The sequence below is a fragment of the Asterias amurensis genome, chromosome 12, assembly GCF_032118995.1.
Source record: "Asterias amurensis chromosome 12, ASM3211899v1".
NCBI classification, from domain to species: Eukaryota; Metazoa; Echinodermata; class Asteroidea; order Forcipulatida; family Asteriidae; genus Asterias; species Asterias amurensis.
Window position 1 is genome coordinate 19,681,170 of NC_092659.1, and position 17,500 is coordinate 19,698,669.

General features: G+C 61.3%; 2 non-coding genes across 2 annotated transcripts; both read left to right on the plus strand.

Annotated features, from left to right (window-relative positions):
* Nucleotides 1-7,594: 7,594 nt before the first annotated feature.
* On the plus strand, nucleotides 7,595-9,409 carry LOC139945685 (small subunit ribosomal RNA). The gene has a single exon (XR_011787158.1). It is a non-coding gene; the product is annotated as a small subunit ribosomal RNA (ribosomal RNA).
* Nucleotides 9,410-10,048: 639 nt separating this feature from the next.
* Nucleotides 10,049-10,205, plus strand: LOC139945658 (5.8S ribosomal RNA). Its single transcript, XR_011787132.1, has one exon. It is a non-coding gene; the product is annotated as a 5.8S ribosomal RNA (ribosomal RNA).
* The last annotated feature ends 7,295 nt before the right edge of the window (nucleotides 10,206-17,500 follow it).

Sequence of the window (17,500 nt, forward strand, 5' to 3'; positions counted from 1 at the left end):
AAAAAAAGGTTGGACTTGGGCCGAAAAGGATGGGAAAATAAAAAAAAATTTTGGACTTAGAAAAAAGTTTGGACTTAGAAAATTTGTCATGGAAAAAATCCCCGGACTTTAATAACCACCGGGCGGGACGAAATTCAGGCCGTGGCAGACGGCAGGAAATCGGCAAAACACGCTCCCGGAGAAATTGGCCCAGAACCCGGACAAAAGTGGCCCAGAACCCGGACATAAAAAATACTAGAACAAAAAAAAAAAAAAAAAGGTTGGACTTGGGCCGAAAAGGATGGGAAAATAAAAAAAAATTTTGGACTTAGAAAAAAGTTTGGACTTAGAAAATTTTCCATGGAAAAAAATCCTCGGTGAAAATGACCACCGGGCGGGACAAAAATCAGGCCGTGGCAGACGGCAGGAAATCGGCAAAACACGCTCCCGGAGAAAGTCGGCCTCCTGTCCTCGGACTTTGGCCAAAAAGTGGCCCAGAACCCGGACAGATAGGCCAGTTCTACGAGTTCGCGAAAAATGGCTCGAGTTCGGAGGCAAAAAGTCCTCAAGAGATACGGTAGGCTTTTGGCGGCGCCCGCTGCGTTCCGAGAACGGTCGAGTTCAGAGCTGAGGCGCTCGTGGGTCTCCAGACCCACGAGGGGGTTGGTGACCGAACCGAGAGACCCTTTTTGGGCCCGGAGTCCGGCGGATGGGGGGGGGTAAGAGGGTGCCACCAGTCCTCAACCTGCTGGGGCTACTATAGGGGGGTGAGAACAAAAATCTGGGGTCGGCCAAATGAAAAGTTTCCAAAACAGTGTAAAGCAATGGGAAACCGGCTCACCGTGGCGAGACGAGCTATTTAGTGGGCCTCCCGGAGCCGGCAACCTACCCCCTGACGGGCGGCGGCGACGGAAGAAGGGAACGTGAGCTGAGATATTGAGCGGGCCGGGCAGTCGGGTCCACCGGTCCGGGGTCGCTCCGTACGGCAGGGTTTCGGCCCTGCACGCTGACAAATCGTCCCGCCCGTGGCAGTAGGAAGCGGGCCCGGCTCTGTCGGGCTGCACGGGCGGGTAAACGCTTCCGACGGCAGGGCTCCCCGGCCCTGCACGCTGACAAATCGTCCCGCCCGTGGCAGTAGGAAGCGGGCCCGGCTCTGTCGGGCTGCACGGGCGGGTAAACGCTTCCGACGGCAGGGCTCCCCGGCCCTGCACGCTGACAAATCGTCCCGCCCGTGGCAGTAGGAAGCGGGCCCGGCTCTGTCGGGTTGCACGGGCGGGTAAACGCTTCCGACGGCAGGGCTCCCCGGCCCTGAGCCCTGCTCCGTCAAGGGAACCGGAGCTGGGCTTGGACCCCCAACCCCACCGGGTAGATCGAGGGGCCCGTGGGGCCTCGGTGGCTAATGAACGGCGGTGCTACCAACCGGGCACGCCGACGCATCGTCCCGCCCGTGGCAGTAGGAAGCGGGCCCGGCTCTGTCGGGCTGCACGGGCGGGTAAACGCTTCCGACGGCAGGGCTCCCCGGCCCTGCACGCTGACAAATCGTCCCGCCCGTGGCAGTAGGAAGCGGGCCCGGCTCTGTCGGGTTGCACGGGCGGGTAAACGCTTCCGACGGCAGGGCTCCCCGGCCCTGAGCCCTGCTCCGTCAAGGGAACCGGAGCTGGGCTTGGACCCCCAACCCCACCGGGGTAGATCGAGGGGCCCGTGGGGCCTCGGTGGCTAATGAACGGCGGTGCTACCAACCGGGCACGCCGACACATCGTCCCGCCCGTGGCAGTAGGAAGCGGGCCCGGCTCTGTCGGGTTGCACGGGCGGGTAAACGCTTCCGACGGCAGGGCTCCCCGGCCCTGAGCCCTGCTCCGTCAAGGGAACCGGAGCTGGGCTTGGACCCCCAACCCCACCGGGTAGATCGAGGGGCCCGTGGGGCCTCGGTGGCTAATGAACGGCGGTGCTACCAACCGGGCACGCCGACACATCGTCCCGCCCGTGGCAGTAGGAAGCGGGCCCGGCTCTGTCGGGCTGCACGGGCGGGTAAACGCTACCGACGGCAGGGCTCCCCGGCTCTGCACGCTGACAAATCGTCCCGCCCGTGGCAGTAGGAAGCGGGCCCGGCTCTGTCGGGCTGCACGGGCGGGTAAACGCTTCCGACGGCAGGGCTCCCCGGCCCTGCATGCTGACAAATCGTCCCGCCCGTGGCAGTAGGAAGCGGGCCCGGCACTGTCGGGCTGCACGGGCGGGTAAACGCTTCCGACGGCAGGGCTCCCCGACATAAAAAAATACTGGAACAAAAAAAAAAAAAAAAGGTTGGACTTGGGCCGAAAAGGATGGGAAAATAAAAAAAAAGTTTGGACTTAGAAAAAAGTTTGGACTTAGAAAATTTTCCATGGAAAAAAATCCTCGGTGAAAATGACCACCGGGCGGGACGAAAATCAGGCCGTGGCAGACGGCAGGAAATCGGCAAAACACGCTCCCGGAGAAAGTCGGCCTCCTGTCCTCGGACTTTGGCCAAAAAGTGGCCCATAACACGGACAGATAGGCCAGTTCTACGAGTTCGCGAAAAATGGCTCGAGTTCGGAGGCAAAAAGTCCTCAAGAGATACGGTAGGCTGACAGCGGCGCCCGCTGCGTTCCGAGAACGGTCGAGTTCAGAGCTGAGGCGTCTCGTGGGTCTGGAGACCCACGAGGGGGTTGGTGACCAAACCGAGAGACCCTTTTTGGGCCCAGAGTCCGGCGGATGGGGAGGGGTAAGAGGGTGCCACCAGTCCTCAACCTGCTGGGGCTACTATAGGGGGGTGAGAACAAAAATCTGGGGTCGGCCAAATGAAAAGTTGCCAAAACAGTGTAAAGCAATGGGAAATCGGCTCACCGTGGCGGGACGAGCGATTTAGTGGGGCTCCTGGAGCCGGCAACCCACCCCCTGACGGGCGGCGGCGACGGAAGAAGGGAACGTGAGCTGAGATATCGAGCGGGCCGGGCAGTCGGGCCCACCGGTCCAGGGTCGCTCCGTACGGCAGGGCTCCCCGGCCCTGCACGCTGGCAAATCGTCCCGCCCGTGGCAGTAGGAAGCGGGCCCGGCTCTGTCGGGTTGCACGGGCGGGTAAACGCTTCCGACGGCAGGGCTCCCCGGCTCTGCACGCTGACAAATCGTCCCGCCCGTGGCAGTAGGAAGCGGGCCCGGCTCTGTCGGGCTGCACGGGCGGGTAAACGCTTCCGACGGCAGGGCTCCCCGGCCCTGCACGCTGAAACATCGTCCCGCCCGTGGCAGTAGGAAGCGGGCCCGGCTCTGTCGGGCTGCACGGGCGGGTAAACGCTTCCGACGGCAGGGCTCCCCGGCCCTGCACGCTGACAAATCGTCCCGCCCGTGGCAGTAGGAAGCGGGCCCGGCTCTGTCGGGCTGCACGGGCGGGTAAACGCTTCCGACGGCAGGGCTCCCCGGTCCTGCACGCTGGCAAATCGTCCCGCCCGTGGCAGTAGGAAGCGGGCCCGGCTCTGTCGGGTTGCACGGGCGGGTAAACGCTTCCGACGGCAGGGCTCCCCGGTCCTGCACGCTGCTCCGTCAAGGGAACCGGAGCTGGGCTTGGACCCCCAACCCCACCGGGTAGATCGAGGGGCCCGTGGGGCCTCGGTGGCTAATGAACGGCGGTGCTACCAACCGGGCACGCCGACAAATCGTCCCGCCCGTGGCAGTAGGAAGCGGGCCCGGCTCTGTCGGGTTGCACGGGCGGGTTAACGCTTCCGACGGCAGTGCCTGCCAGCCAGGCACGCTGCTCCGTTAAGGGAACCGGAGCTTGGTTTGTACAAGTTGGCCTTTCTCGGTGAAAGTGACCACCGGGCGGGACGAAAATCAGGCCGTGGCAGACGGCAGGAAATCGGCAAAACACGCTCCCGGAGAAAGTCGGCCTTCTGTCCTCGGACTTTGGCCAAAAAGTGGCCCATAACACGGACAGATAGGCCAGTTCTACGAGTTCGCGAAAAATGGCTCGAGTTCGGAGGCAAAAAGTCCTCAAGAGATACGGTAGGCTGACAGCGGCGCCCGCTGCGTTCCGAGAACGGTCGAGTTCAGAGCTGAGGCGTCTCGTGGGTCTGGAGACCCACGAGGGGGTTGGTGACCAAACCGAGAGACCCTTTTTGGGCCCAGAGTCCGGCGGATGGGGAGGGGTAAGAGGGTGCCACCAGTCCTCAACCTGCTGGGGCTACTATAGGGGGGTGAGAACAAAAATCTGGGGTCGGCCAAATGAAAAGTTGCCAAAACAGTGTAAAGCAATGGGAAATCGGCTCACCGTGGCGGGACGAGCGATTTAGTGGGGCTCCTGGAGCCGGCAACCCACCCCCTGACGGGCGGCGGCGACGGAAGAAGGGAACGTGAGCTGAGATATCGAGCGGGCCGGGCAGTCGGGTCCACCGGTCCAGGGTCGCTCCGACGGCAGGGCTCCCCGGCCCTGCACGCTGACAAATCGTCCCGCCCGTGGCAGTAGGAAGCGGGCCCGGCTCTGTCGGGTTGCACGGGCGGGTAAACGCTTCCGACGGCAGGGCTCCCCGGCTCTGCACGCTGACAAATCGTCCCGCCCGTGGCAGTAGGAAGCGGGCCCGGCTCTGTCGGGTTGCACGGGCGGGTAAACGCTTCCGACGGCAGGGCTCCCCGGCTCTGCACGCTGATAAATCGTCCCGCCCGTGGCAGTAGGAAGCGGGCCCGGCTCTGTCGGGTTGCACGGGCGGGTAAACGCTTCCGACGGCAGGGCTCCCCGGCTCTGCACGCTGACAAATCGTCCCGCCCGTGGCAGTAGGAAGCGGGCCCGGCTCTGTCGGGTTGCACGGGCGGGTAAACGCTTCCGACGGCAGGGCTCCCCGGCCCTGCACGCTGACAAATCGTCCCGCCCGTGGCAGTAGGAAGCGGGCCCGGCTCTGTCGGGTTGCACGGGCGGGTAAACGCTTCCGACGGCAGGGCTCCCCGGCTCTGCACGCTGACAAATCGTCCCGCCCGTGGCAGTAGGAAGCGGGCCCGGCTCTGTCGGGTTGCACGGGCGGGTAAACGCTTCCGACGGCAGGGCTCCCCGGCTCTGCACGCTGACAAATCGTCCCGCCCGTGGCAGTAGGAAGCGGGCCCGGCTCTGTCGGGTTGCACGGGCGGGTAAACGCTTCCGACGGCAGGGCTCCCCGGCCCTGCACGCTGACAAATCGTCCCGCCCGTGGCAGTAGGAAGCGGGCCCGGCTCTGTCGGGTTGCACGGGCGGGTAAACGCTTCCGACGGCAGGGCTCCCCGGCTCTGCACGCTGACAAATCGTCCCGCCCGTGGCAGTAGGAAGCGGGCCCGGCTCTGCCGGGTTGCACGGGTGGGTAAACGCTTCCGACGGCAGGGCTCCCCGGCCCTGCACGCTGACAAATCGTCCCGCCCGTGGCAGTAGGAAGCGGGCCCGGCTCTGTCGGGTTGCACGGGCGGGTAAACGCTTCCGACGGCAGGGCTCCCCGGCTCTGCACGCTGACAAATCGTCCCGCCCGTGGCAGTAGGAAGCGGGCCCGGCTCTGTCGGGTTGCACGGGCGGGTAAACGCTTCCGACGGCAGGGCTCCCCGGCCCTGCACGCTGCTCCGTCAAGGGAACCGGAGCTGGGCTTGGACACCCCCAACCCCCGCCGGGTAGATCGAGGGGCCCGCGGGGCCTCGGTGGCTAGCGAACGGCGGTGCTGCCAGCCGGGCACGCCGACAATTCACCCCGCCCGTGGCAGTAGGAAGCGGGCCCGGCTCTGTCGGGTTGCACGGGCGGGTAAACGCTTCCGACGGCAGGGCTCCCCGGCCCTGCACGCTGCTCCGTCAAGGGAACCGGAGCTGGGCTTGGACACCCCCAACCCCCGCCGGGTAGATCGAGGGGCCCGCGGGGCCTCGGTGGCTAGCGAACGGCGGTGCTGCCAGCCGGGCACGCCGACAATTCACCCCGCCCGTGGCAGTAGGAAGCGGGCCCGGCTCTGTCGGGTTGCACGGGCGGGTAAACGCTTCCGACGGCAGGGCTCCCCGGCCCTGCACGCTGCTCCGTCAAGGGAACCGGAGCTGGGCTTGGACACCCCCAACCCCCGCCGGGTAGATCGAGGGGCCCGCGGGGCCTCGGTGGCTAGCGAACGGCGGTGCTGCCAGCCGGGCACGCCGACAATTCACCCCGCCCGTGGCAGTAGGAAGCGGGCCCGGCTCTGTCGGGTTGCACGGGCGGGTAAACGCTTCCGACGGCAGGGCTCCCCGGCCCTGCACGCTGCTCCGTCAAGGGAACCGGAGCTGGGCTTGGACACCCCCAACCCCCGCCGGGTAGATCGAGGGGCCCGCGGGGCCTCGGTGGCTAGCGAACGGCGGTGCTGCCAGCCGGGCACGCCGACAATTCACCCCGCCCGTGGCAGTAGGAAGCGGGCCCGGCTCTGTCGGGTTGCACGGGCGGGTAAACGCTTCCGACGGCAGGGCTCCCCGGCCCTGCACGCTGCTCCGTCAAGGGAACCGGAGCTGGGCTTGGACACCCCCAACCCCCGCCGGGTAGATCGAGGGGCCCGCGGGGCCTCGGTGGCTAATGAACGGCGGTGCTGCCAGCCGGGCACGCCGACAATTCACCCCGCCCGTGGCAGTAGGAAGCGGGCCCGGCTCTGTCGGGTTGCACGGGCGGGTAAACGCTTCCGACGGCAGTGCCTGGCCAGCCAGGGCCTGCGATAGGCGAGGGGCTTGGGCAACCCCTCGCGGCAGGATCATACCGAGGGAGAGAGGTAGGGAGAGAGACCGAGGGTAGGGTAGGACAGCCGGGGTGTGGCAAACCCCGGCACGGGTCCGCCGACCTTGTTGTCGTGGTGTAGCACGGAAGGCGCCGTCGAATTTATGCTCTCCCCTAGCGGGGGACCGTGTCGGCACTACCGGACTGGTCCGTCGCAGTGCGCGGGGTGTGGACCGTGCCGTCTCGTTCCCTAAGCGGGAGTGGACGGTGCCGTCTCGCACCCCGGGGCGGATCCCGGACCCAATGGCATTCAGTGAAGCCCGCATGGGCGCGAGAGGCCGACCGGACCGGGGAAAACGGCCCCGGCCCGTTACGCCAAGCGCTAGCGGGACCCCCCTGGCATCCCAGTTGCCGAAGCGTAGGTTGAGCACTTTCCCGAACCCGGGCAACCACACCGGCCGGGCGGGCCTCCACGGCCCACCCATTCCCGGGCGATTGATGGGGGACGGCGGCGGACGACACACGCCCCGGCGAATCTGATTTCTATCCCCCTGGCGATTCGAACGAGAGAACTAGAGAGAAGGGGCGACGGGAGCTGACCCGCAGGCTGGTACGAGCACCGTAGACTCGCGCCTTGGCCACGCGCTTCTGCTCCCGGGACCCGAAACGTGTGTGTGTGTGTGTGCGTGGCAAGGGGACCGGACCATGCTTGGGCTGGTACGAGCACCGTAGACTCGCGCCTTGGCCCGCAGGGTAAACGGGACCGGATTGTGCTTGGGCTGGTACGAGCACCGTAGACTCGCGCCTGGGCCCGCACTTCTGCTCCCCCCGGGAACCGAACCGAAACATTTGGTGAAACGGATCGCCGGCTCGAGCGCCCCGAGCCCGGCAGAATCCGCTCGGTCCGAGCGAGCCCCGCTCGCCGGCCGCAGCACGAGGTGCTACCTGGTTGATCCTGCCAGTAGTCATATGCTTGTCTCAAAGATTAAGCCATGCATGTCCAAGTACAAGCTTTCAAAAGCGAAACTGCGGATGGCTCATTAAATCAGTTATGGTTCCTTGGAGCGCATCCCCTTACATGGATAACTGTGGTAATTCTAGAGCTAATACATGCAATCAAGCGCCGACCTTACGGGAGGCGTGCTCTTATTAGGAACAAGACCAACCCGGGTCCGCCCGGCTCCGTTGGTGAACTCTGGATAACCTGGCCGATCGCACGGTCTCTGCACCGGCGACGGATCCTTCGAATGTCTGCCCTATCAACTTTCGATGGTACGTTATGCGCCTACCATGGTCGTAACGGGTAACGGAGAATCAGGGTTCGATTCCGGAGAGGGAGCTTGAGAAACGGCTACCACATCCAAGGAAGGCAGCAGGCGCGCAAATTACCCACTCCCGACACGGGGAGGTAGTGACGAAAAATAGCAATACAGGACTCTTTCGAGGCCCTGTAATTGGAATGAGTACACTTTAAATCCTTTAACGAGGATCTATTGGAGGGCAAGTCTGGTGCCAGCAGCCGCGGTAATTCCAGCTCCAATAGCGTATATTAAAATTGCTGCAGTTAAAAAGCTCGTAGTTGGATCTTGGGCGCAGGCTGGCGGTCCGCCGCAAGGCGCGCCACTGCCCGCCTGGCCTTCCTCTCGGTCTCCGCCCGGTTCTCTTGACTGAGTGCCGGGCGCGGCCGAAACGTTTACTTTGAAAAAATTGGAGTGTTCAAAGCAGGCCGTGAGCCTGGACAGCAGAGCATGGAATAATGGAATAGGACCTCGGTTCTATTGCGTTGGTTTTCGGAACTCGAGGTAATGATTAAGAGGGACTGACGGGGGCATTCGTATTGCGGTGTGAGAGGTGAAATTCTTGGATCGCCGCAAGACGACCGACTGCGAAAGCATTTGCCAAGAATGTTTTCATTAATCAAGAACGAAAGTTAGAGGTTCGAAGGCGATCAGATACCGCCCTAGTTCTAACCATAAACGATGCCGACTGGCGATCCGCCGGCGTTACTCCAATGACGCGGCGGGCAGTCTGCGGGAAACCAAAGTCTTTGGGTTCCGGGGGAAGTATGGTTGCAAAGCTGAAACTTAAAGGAATTGACGGAAGGGCACCACCAGGAGTGGAGCCTGCGGCTTAATTTGACTCAACACGGGGAAACTCACCCGGCCCGGACACAGTGAGGATTGACAGATTGAGAGCTCTTTCTTGATTCTGTGGGTGGTGGTGCATGGCCGTTCTTAGTTGGTGGAGCGATTTGTCTGGTTAATTCCGATAACGAACGAGACTCTGGCTTGCTAAATAGTCGCGCCGGCCGCCGAGCCGGGCGCTGACTTCTTAGAGGGACAAGTGGCGTTCAGCCACGCGAGATTGAGCAATAACAGGTCTGTGATGCCCTTAGATGTTCGGGGCCGCACGCGCGCTACACTGAAGGGATCAGCGGGTGATCGTCCTTGTCTGGAAGGCCTGGGCAATCCGCTGAACCCCCTTCGTGCTTGGGATAGGGAGTTGCAATTGTCTCCCTTAAACGAGGAATTCCCAGTAAGCGCGAGTCATCAGCTCGCGTTGATTACGTCCCTGCCCTTTGTACACACCGCCCGTCGCTACTACCGATTGAATGGTTTAGTGAGATCCTCGGACGGGCCGCGGCGGGGCGCCTCTGGCGCCTCGCTCGTGCGCCCGGAAGACGATCGAACTTGATCATTTAGAGGAAGTAAAAGTCGTAACAAGGTTTCCGTAGGTGAACCTGCGGAAGGATCATTAACGAGGAACGAAACAAGGACCCGCGCCGGGTCCACAGCGCGGGGACCCCGCCTGACACGGCCGCTCCATGTACATGTCCACGCCGATCCCGAAACGAAGGAAATAACAAAACGACAACAAATATATATATATATAAAAATCTGGCAAAAAAATGTTGCGTTTGTTTGACGGAGGAGGGCGGAGGGATCGGGTGGAAAGTGCGGTCTGGCGGGGCTCCCCCAGTGACGTCTCCGGATGTGTTTCGCGGGAGTGGCCCATGTGCCGGCATCCGAGACCGGACAAGTTGCACCGCGGAGCTCCCCCTGCCCTGTCCGCGGCGGGGTTTGGGGTGCGGGCTCTGGATGGCTGCGCCTGGTCTGTTGGATCCACCGGGGGCCCTGGGACGCCGGGGCCTGGCCTTAAATGCGACCTAGTGGGGGCGGGCAGGGAAGACACGGCGTAATAGAGGCCCGCCGTACTCTCCCACCCCCACAAACGGGCGGCTGCTCCCGTCGTGGGCGGGGCGGAGCGATCGAGTCATCTCGCGCCGTCCCGCGGACTGTGACCATATTTCCCCGCGCCCGAGACCACGGGGCGCGGGACGATAAACCCACTCATTGGTGATCGAACGAACAAGAAGCGAATTTCCAAGAGTTAGACAATTCTTGGCGGTGGATCACTCGGCTCGTGCGCCGATGAAGAACGCAGCCAGCTGCGTGAATCAGTGTGAATTGCAGAACGCAGTGATCATCGGCCTTTCGAACGCACATGGCGGCCCGGGCCCCCCGCGGCCCGGGCCTCGTCCGCCTGAGGGTCGTGAGTACAGATAGAAATCGCCGTGCCGGAGTCCGCGGATACACTCGCGGTGCCCGGGTATACCACGGTGCGAGAGCGACGGCCGGCAGCCGCGAGGAGAAGCAGTTGGTTGTTCTCCCCGCGAGGATTAATGGCTGCAGGCGTCAGATCGGGTAATGCCTTTGTGGAATACACACGAGAACTCTCCCGAAGGGGCACAGAAACCCCCTCTCCAACACGTCCCGCCTTGAAGCGTTGGCGGCAGCACCGGCTCGGCGCTGTCCGTTGTGCTCGGAGGCGCGGGCGACCCGCCGGAGTGTAAACGAGGAACCCCAACCCTGGCAAAGGGAGGAAACCCGCCGTGGCGTGGTCGGTCTCGGTCTGCCCCCATTGTCTGTATGGGCGACCGGAGCAACTCCACACCACGATCGCCGGCTGTCCTCCGCCAACTAAGGAGTAAGGGTGGGGTCCGACGGGTCGCCGCGCGCGCAGTCTCCGGGCCTCGGCCAGTGGCCGCCGGCTCCGCCCCGGGAGACCGGAGAGGGAGAGAGACCGAAAAGGGAGAGCTTCCACTGGGCCCGCGCTGACGGGTCCGTGGGGGGGTGAGGAGCGCGACCCGTTCTTGGCCTCCCAAGCAGGCCGCGGGCTACCCCCCCTCCTATAACAGTAAAACACGAACCGATAATCGACCTCAGGTCGGGCGAGAGGACCCGCTGGATTTAAGCATATCACTAAGCGGAGGAAAAGAAACTAACAAGGATTCCCCTAGTAGCGGCGAGCGAAGCGGGAAGAGCCCATCGCCGAATCCCCGGGCCCCACCGAGGGCTCGAGGGAACTGTGGCGTAAGGAAGTCCACCCCCGCGGCCGTGCCGGCGCCGAGGTCCTTCTGATTGAGGCGTGCTCCGTCCCAGGGCGGGTGTCAGGCCCAGGCAGGCGCCAGCCGGTCGCGGACAAGGGCCTCCGGGAGTCGGGTTGTTTTGTAGCGCAGCCCAAAGAAGGGTGGTAAACTCCATCCAAGGCTAAATACCTTGCACGAGACCGATAGAGCACAAGTACCGTGAGGGAAAGTTGAAAAGCACTCTGAAGAGAGAGTTCAAGAGTACGTGAAGCCGTTGAGAAGCAAACGGGAGGGCCGCGCAGATCGGGCCCGGGAGATTCAGCGCGGCCGGCGCGGTGCCCATCGGGTCCCCGCACGCACTCGAGGCGGCGGGGCCCGGGGGTGTCGGCGCTCGGCCGCGTGCACTTCTCCCGGGCGCGGCGCCCGCGACCGGTTGGGTCGCCGGCAGAGGCCGGCCGGGTGGGGTGCCTCCGACCATGCCGGGTCCCCGACGGGGGGCCTGGCCGGAGAGCCTATAGCCCGGCCGCTTTGCGCCGGCGGGACAGACCGAGGTATGGACGACGGGCCGCGCCTGCCCCGGGGTTGTAGCCTTCGGGCGGAGACCTCTGTGGGGCCCTGGTCGCCCGGGAATCCGGCGAGCCCCCCCCGCCGCAACCGTTCTCGGTGGCGGCGGGGCGTTTGTGCGTTCCTGGAACCCGGATACGATCTTGACAAGGCGCCCCGGGTCCGCGGGCGATTGTCGTGAGCCTTGCCGACCCGTCTTGAAACACGGACCAAGGAGTCTATCGGGCCCGCAAGTCGGAGGGCCGCCAGTCGAGGCCCCGAGGCGCAACGAGAGTGAAGGCCGGCTGCGGTCCGGCCGAGGCGGGATCCGGCCCCCAGGGGGCCGGCGCACCGCCGCCCTGCCACGAGCCCCCGCGGCTGTGGCGGAGGAAGAGCGGGCACGCTAGGACCCGAAAGATGGTGAACTATGCCCGAGCAGGACGAAGCCAGAGGAAACTCTGGTGGAGGTCCGCAGCGATTCTGACGTGCAAATCGATCGTCCGACTTGGGTATAGGGGCGAAAGACTAATCGAACCGTCTAGTAGCTGGTTCCCTCCGAAGTTTCCCTCAGGATAGCTGGCGCCCGGTAGTTGCAGTTGCATCCGGTAAAGCGAATGATTAGAGGCCTTGGGGCCGAAACGACCTCAACCTATTCTCAAACTTTAAATTGGTGCGAGGCCCGACCCGCCGGCTCGGGGCCGGGCACTCAGAGAGAATGCACGGGCGCCCAGTGGGCCATTCTTGGTAAGCAGGACTGGCGCTGCGGGATGAACCGAACGCCGGGTTACGGCGCCGCATTGCGGCCGACGCTCATCAGAGCCCAGAAAAGGCGTTGGTTGATACAGACAGCAGGACGGTGGCCATGGAAGTCGGAATCCGCTAAGGAGTGTGTAACAACTCACCTGCCGAATCAACTAGCCCTGAAAATGGATGGCGCTGAGCGTGCCGCCCATACCCGGCCGTCGGGGCAGAGAGCGAGGACCGCCTCCCGGGCGGTACGCCCCGACGAGTAGGAGGGCCGCCGCGGTGTGCGTCGAAGCGCGGGCCGTGAGGCCGCGTGGAGCCGCCGCGGGCGCAGATCTTGGTGGTAGTAGCAAATATTCGAGTGAGATCCTCGAGGACCGAGTGGCGGAGAAGGGTTCCATGTGAACAGCAGTTGTACATGGGTCAGTCGATCCTAAGCCCCAGGGAAGTTCCGCTCCGAGCGGAGGCGGGCGCCCCTCTCCATGCGAGCGGGGGCCTCGCTCCCCGGGCGAAAGGGAATCGGGTCAATATTCCCGAACCCGGAGGCGGAGCCCTCCGTCTTCGTGGCGGTCCGAGCTGTAAAGCGAGCGAGCCCGCAGACGCCGGCCGGGGCCCCGGGAAGAGTTTTCTTTTCTTGGTAAGGGGCGGGATCCCTGGAATCGGCTTGTCCGGAGCTAGGGGCTGCGGCCCCGTAGAGCGCCGCGTCTCCGGCGGCGTCCGGCGAGCTCCGGCCGGCCCTTGAAAATGCGGGGGAGTGCGTGGACCGTCGCCTCGGGTCGTACCGATAACCGCAGCCGGTCTCCAAGGTGAACAGCCTCTGGTCGATAGAACAATGTAGGTAAGGGAAGTCGGCAAGCCGGATCCGTAACTTCGGGAGAAGGATTGGCTCTGAGGGCTGGGTCGGTCGGGCCGGGGCTGGAAGCGGGCTGCGGAGCCCCGGCGCGGGCCGGGCGAGCGGGTGGCGGCCGGGCGAAGGTCGGTCGCGCGCGCCGGGTCCGGGCGGTGCGGTCTCTCCGTCTCGCGTCCCCGGGCGGGGCCCGCGGTGCGCCTTCCCTGACCCTCCTCGCCTTCGGGCGCAGGACGGGGATGGGTCGGCCCCGCGGTGTCCTCCGTTCGAGGCGCGGGCGGGCCGGGGCCCCCGTCCGCCGGTGCGCCGGCTCCTGAGCCTCCGTCGCCGGGCGAGCCCGGACCGGCGTGGGGCCCGCCTCGTGGACAGTCCTGGCTGCGCGGCCGCCTCGTGCGGTCGCTTCGGCCGGCACCCAACAGCCGGCTCAGAACTGGTACGGACCAGGGGAATCCGACTGTCTAATTAAAACAGAGCATTGCGACGTCCGCAGCCGGGGCGTTGACGCAATGTGATTTCTGCCCAGTGCTCTGAATGTCAAAGTGAAGAAATTCAGCGAAGCGCGGGTAAACGGCGGGAGTAACTATGACTCTCTTAAGAGAGAACAAAAAAGGTCGAGTCAAAGGGAGACAGGGTCGAAATGGAGAACAAAAAAGGGGGGGTGAATAACCTTTGGACCTCAGTACAACGTTCTCGGATACATTTTGAGTAACTGTCATGTCATCCTAAAAATCTCTGAAAAATGGGGTGGTACAACCCTGGACTGGGTTTTTCAGAGATGTCAGGCCAACGCATCTCGGTAAACAAAAGCCGACGTCGGGAGAACGAATGCGTAAGGTTGGGGATGCTAGACCCGGAGACGACCCAATACGGAAGGTTGTCTATACGCAATAGACAAGCGGAAGAATGGGGTTCCGATAGTAAATGATGCATACCGGTAGCAGAGAGACATTCATGTTTTTTCCTTTGTAAAAACATTGAGCTACAAGCGAGGATATGCTCAGAGATAGTCGGTCACCAAAGGATATCCTATGCGCGGAGGATCCACCCTTCAATGAAGGGTACCGTACCTAGCAACCTTGACGAGGTGAGAGAGCTTAACGGGAGAGAAAGGAACTGGAGAGCACTACCCCTCCAACCTTAATCTCCCGGAACAAATGCTAGTATGGATAAATTGCGCAACAACCCTCCCGACTTCGCAAACAAACCAAATATGAAAGTCACTATAAGCAAAAGGATACCGGCTAGGGCGTCGCCCGGCACCAACAGAAGGCCCTGTCCTCAACCAAAGAGTACCAAATTGGGGAGGACTAACCAAGACAGAACACAAGCAACCACGGTGACGGCCGTGGAGCCAATTCTGCCTTGTGGTACTCATCACACCCCGCCCCAGGGAGTGATTGACCGTGCGTGGGGAATACCATTAAGCACAGTGGTGCATACAAATCAAGACAATAGCGCCAGCCGATTTCAGATGATAGAGACGTTTACCATCTGGAACTCGAGGAGGTATACCGGCAGGGAAATGCCTCTGGCAGCTATAACGATTGGGACAGATACTGTCGACCAATCAGCCGGGGAAGTAACACCCCCCCGTAACGAGAGGAGAGAACAGATGTCACCACCAAGCGGTGACGACATCATTGACTTAACGGAGTCACCGAAAGCGGAAACCCCGAGGGAGGTTAACAGTCCGCAAGGTGAGCTACTGAATAGTAGCAGTAGCGAGGAGGAGGAGACGGAGATAGGAACTCCACCAAGGGAGGATGAGACAATAGTCGAGACCGTAGATGAAAGCGGGCTAGAATTAGTGGTAAGTTACACTGTTCCCTATCGAGAAACAGCATGTGCTCGATGCCACGAACTCTTCCCAGCCCGAAAACGTCTAGTGGACCACTATAGGTCACGTCACCCAAAAGTGACGGTTCTAGGGGAGTGCAGGAAATGCGGAAGAAGATACAAAAATTTCCAAGCACTTGCCTGCCATGCAGGTAAATGCCAAGGAAAACCCCATACCCCAACCCCACTCCCGTTTCCTTGTACGATCTGCGGCCAAACATTCAGATCTAAGATTGGATTGGGCCAGCACGAGCGCCACCAACATCCAAGCCATAGAAATGAAGAACGGCTGTGTAAAAGGGCCGCCGATGCAACTAGAAAGAGGCAAGCAAGAGCAACGACAACCAAGTCGGCACAGACTAGGGTTCAAGTCTGGACCGAGGAGGAAGTCTATCGCCTCGGGGAATTGGAGAAGCAGTTTGCGGGCGAAAAACACATCAACAAATGCATAACAGAGTTTCTGCCGGGGAAGACCTGCAAGCAGATCAGTGACAAGCGTCGCGGTCTGAAACGGACGACCCAACAGGTGCCTATACCGCCCAAATCGAGAGTGGCAGTACAAGTACCGACACCGACGTCGGCACTTAATACAAAGGCATACCTGGAATTCGTAGGTCTAAACCCGGAGACTCAAATGGGCAAATGCATTGCCAAGGAAGCTCGATCTAGCGAGCCCTCCAATTGGCAAGAGATCGAGGCGGAAAGTACAAGGCTACTGAACGCCAAGAGCTCTAAGAAACCGCGATCCGGAAGGGCGAAAAACAACAAGCGGAAAGTTGATGTTCGAGAAGGAGCAAACACCGGCAGACCCAACCCCAAACGAGCAGGAAAGAAAAGTGAGTACAAACGGGTTCAGAGCCTCTACAAGTTCAAGAAGAAGATACTTGTAGCGGAAATCTTGGATAATAAAGTCCGCGAGAAGTGCAATCTCGACCCGAAAGAAGTCGAAGACTTCTACAGGGAAAAGCTGGAGGAAACTCCAGAGATTGCAGGGCTCGAGGACTGGAGTGGCATTAAGATTTCCAGAGGTGCTGAAGAACCATCCGTACTCACCGAACCAGTAACAGTTCTCGAAATAGTGAAAAGTCTCCATTCCATGGACTCATCAAGCGCCCCGGGGCCAGACGGTATCACCGTCAAGGACCTGAGGTCGATGAACATGGAGACACTGTCAAACATGCTTTCAGCATGGATGCTGTGTGGGAAAGTCCCCGAGAGCATAAAAGGCGCAAGATCCGTCTTGCTCCCGAAATGCGCAGAGGGACTAGACCAAATTGGAAACTGGAGACCAATCACTATCGGCTCAGTCATAATGAGACTGTTTACTAAGATCTTGACTGCTCGACTAACCAAGATAGTCAGTTTAAGTCCAAGGCAAAGGGGATTCGTGGCAGCTCCAGGATGCGCCCAAAACTTGTTTTTGATCGACACCCTGGTTAAAACTGCCAAGAAACGCCACATGCCTATATCAATGGCATTCCTCGATCTGTCTAAGGCATTTGATACGGTAAACCACCGTCACATATACAGCGAACTAGAGAAGGCTGGGTTAGACTCGCATGTCATCGGTCTGATCAAATCGCTGTATGACGGAAGTTTCTACCGAATTCAAAGTGGGAGACAACAAGACCGGTCCCCTATACTTCAAGAAGGGGGTCAAACAGGGAGACCCGCTCTCCCCATTGCTATTCAACATAGCAATTGACCCACTATTGAGGCGCCTAGAAGAAGAAGAAGGGTTCTCCTTCGAGATCGATGGGGAGAGATGTTCTATCTCTGCCCTGGCTTTCGCAGATGACATTGCGATAGTTGGAAAGTCAAGCCTGGACCTACAACGATTACTCAACATTGCCGACGAATTCTGCCAGAAAACGGGGCTCCGCATGAATGTGGGAAAGTGCGCGGCTTTTCACATTCAGCCCTGGGGGAAATCGTTCACGGTCAATGAAGGGGCTTCTTGGAGCATTGGCGGCCTGCCAATCCCCTGGATCACACCTGATGAGACGACCAAATACTTGGGACTACGCGTAGGAACCATGGCGAGGCGTCAAAACAGCAGATCTGGGGGAGAGGTTAAATGTTTGGATTGAGAGGATAGGAAAAGCTCCGCTCAAACCAGTCCAGAAAGTTGACTTGGTCCGTAACCATGTCACCCCGAGATTGCAGTACCAACTGTCAATGACGGAAGCAAGCGGTAATAGTTTGCGGTCTCTTGATAGTACAATCCGGGGGGCAGTGAAGGATTGGTTGAAGCTCCCTCCATGTACGACTAATGGACTGATTTACTCGGCCGTCGGCGATGGCGGCCTGGGTATGATCAGATTTGAGAAGGTAATCCCTACCTTAAGAGCCAAGGCCATTATGTCGACGATCGATAGCAAGGACCCCACCATTGCCCGTATAGGGAAAGCAGGAGTGGCACATTTGCGAAACGCTGAGGACCTGCGTGAGTTGGCAAGACCAAAGGAGTGTTGGAGGATCAAAGAACACACCGAATGGGCAGCCAAAG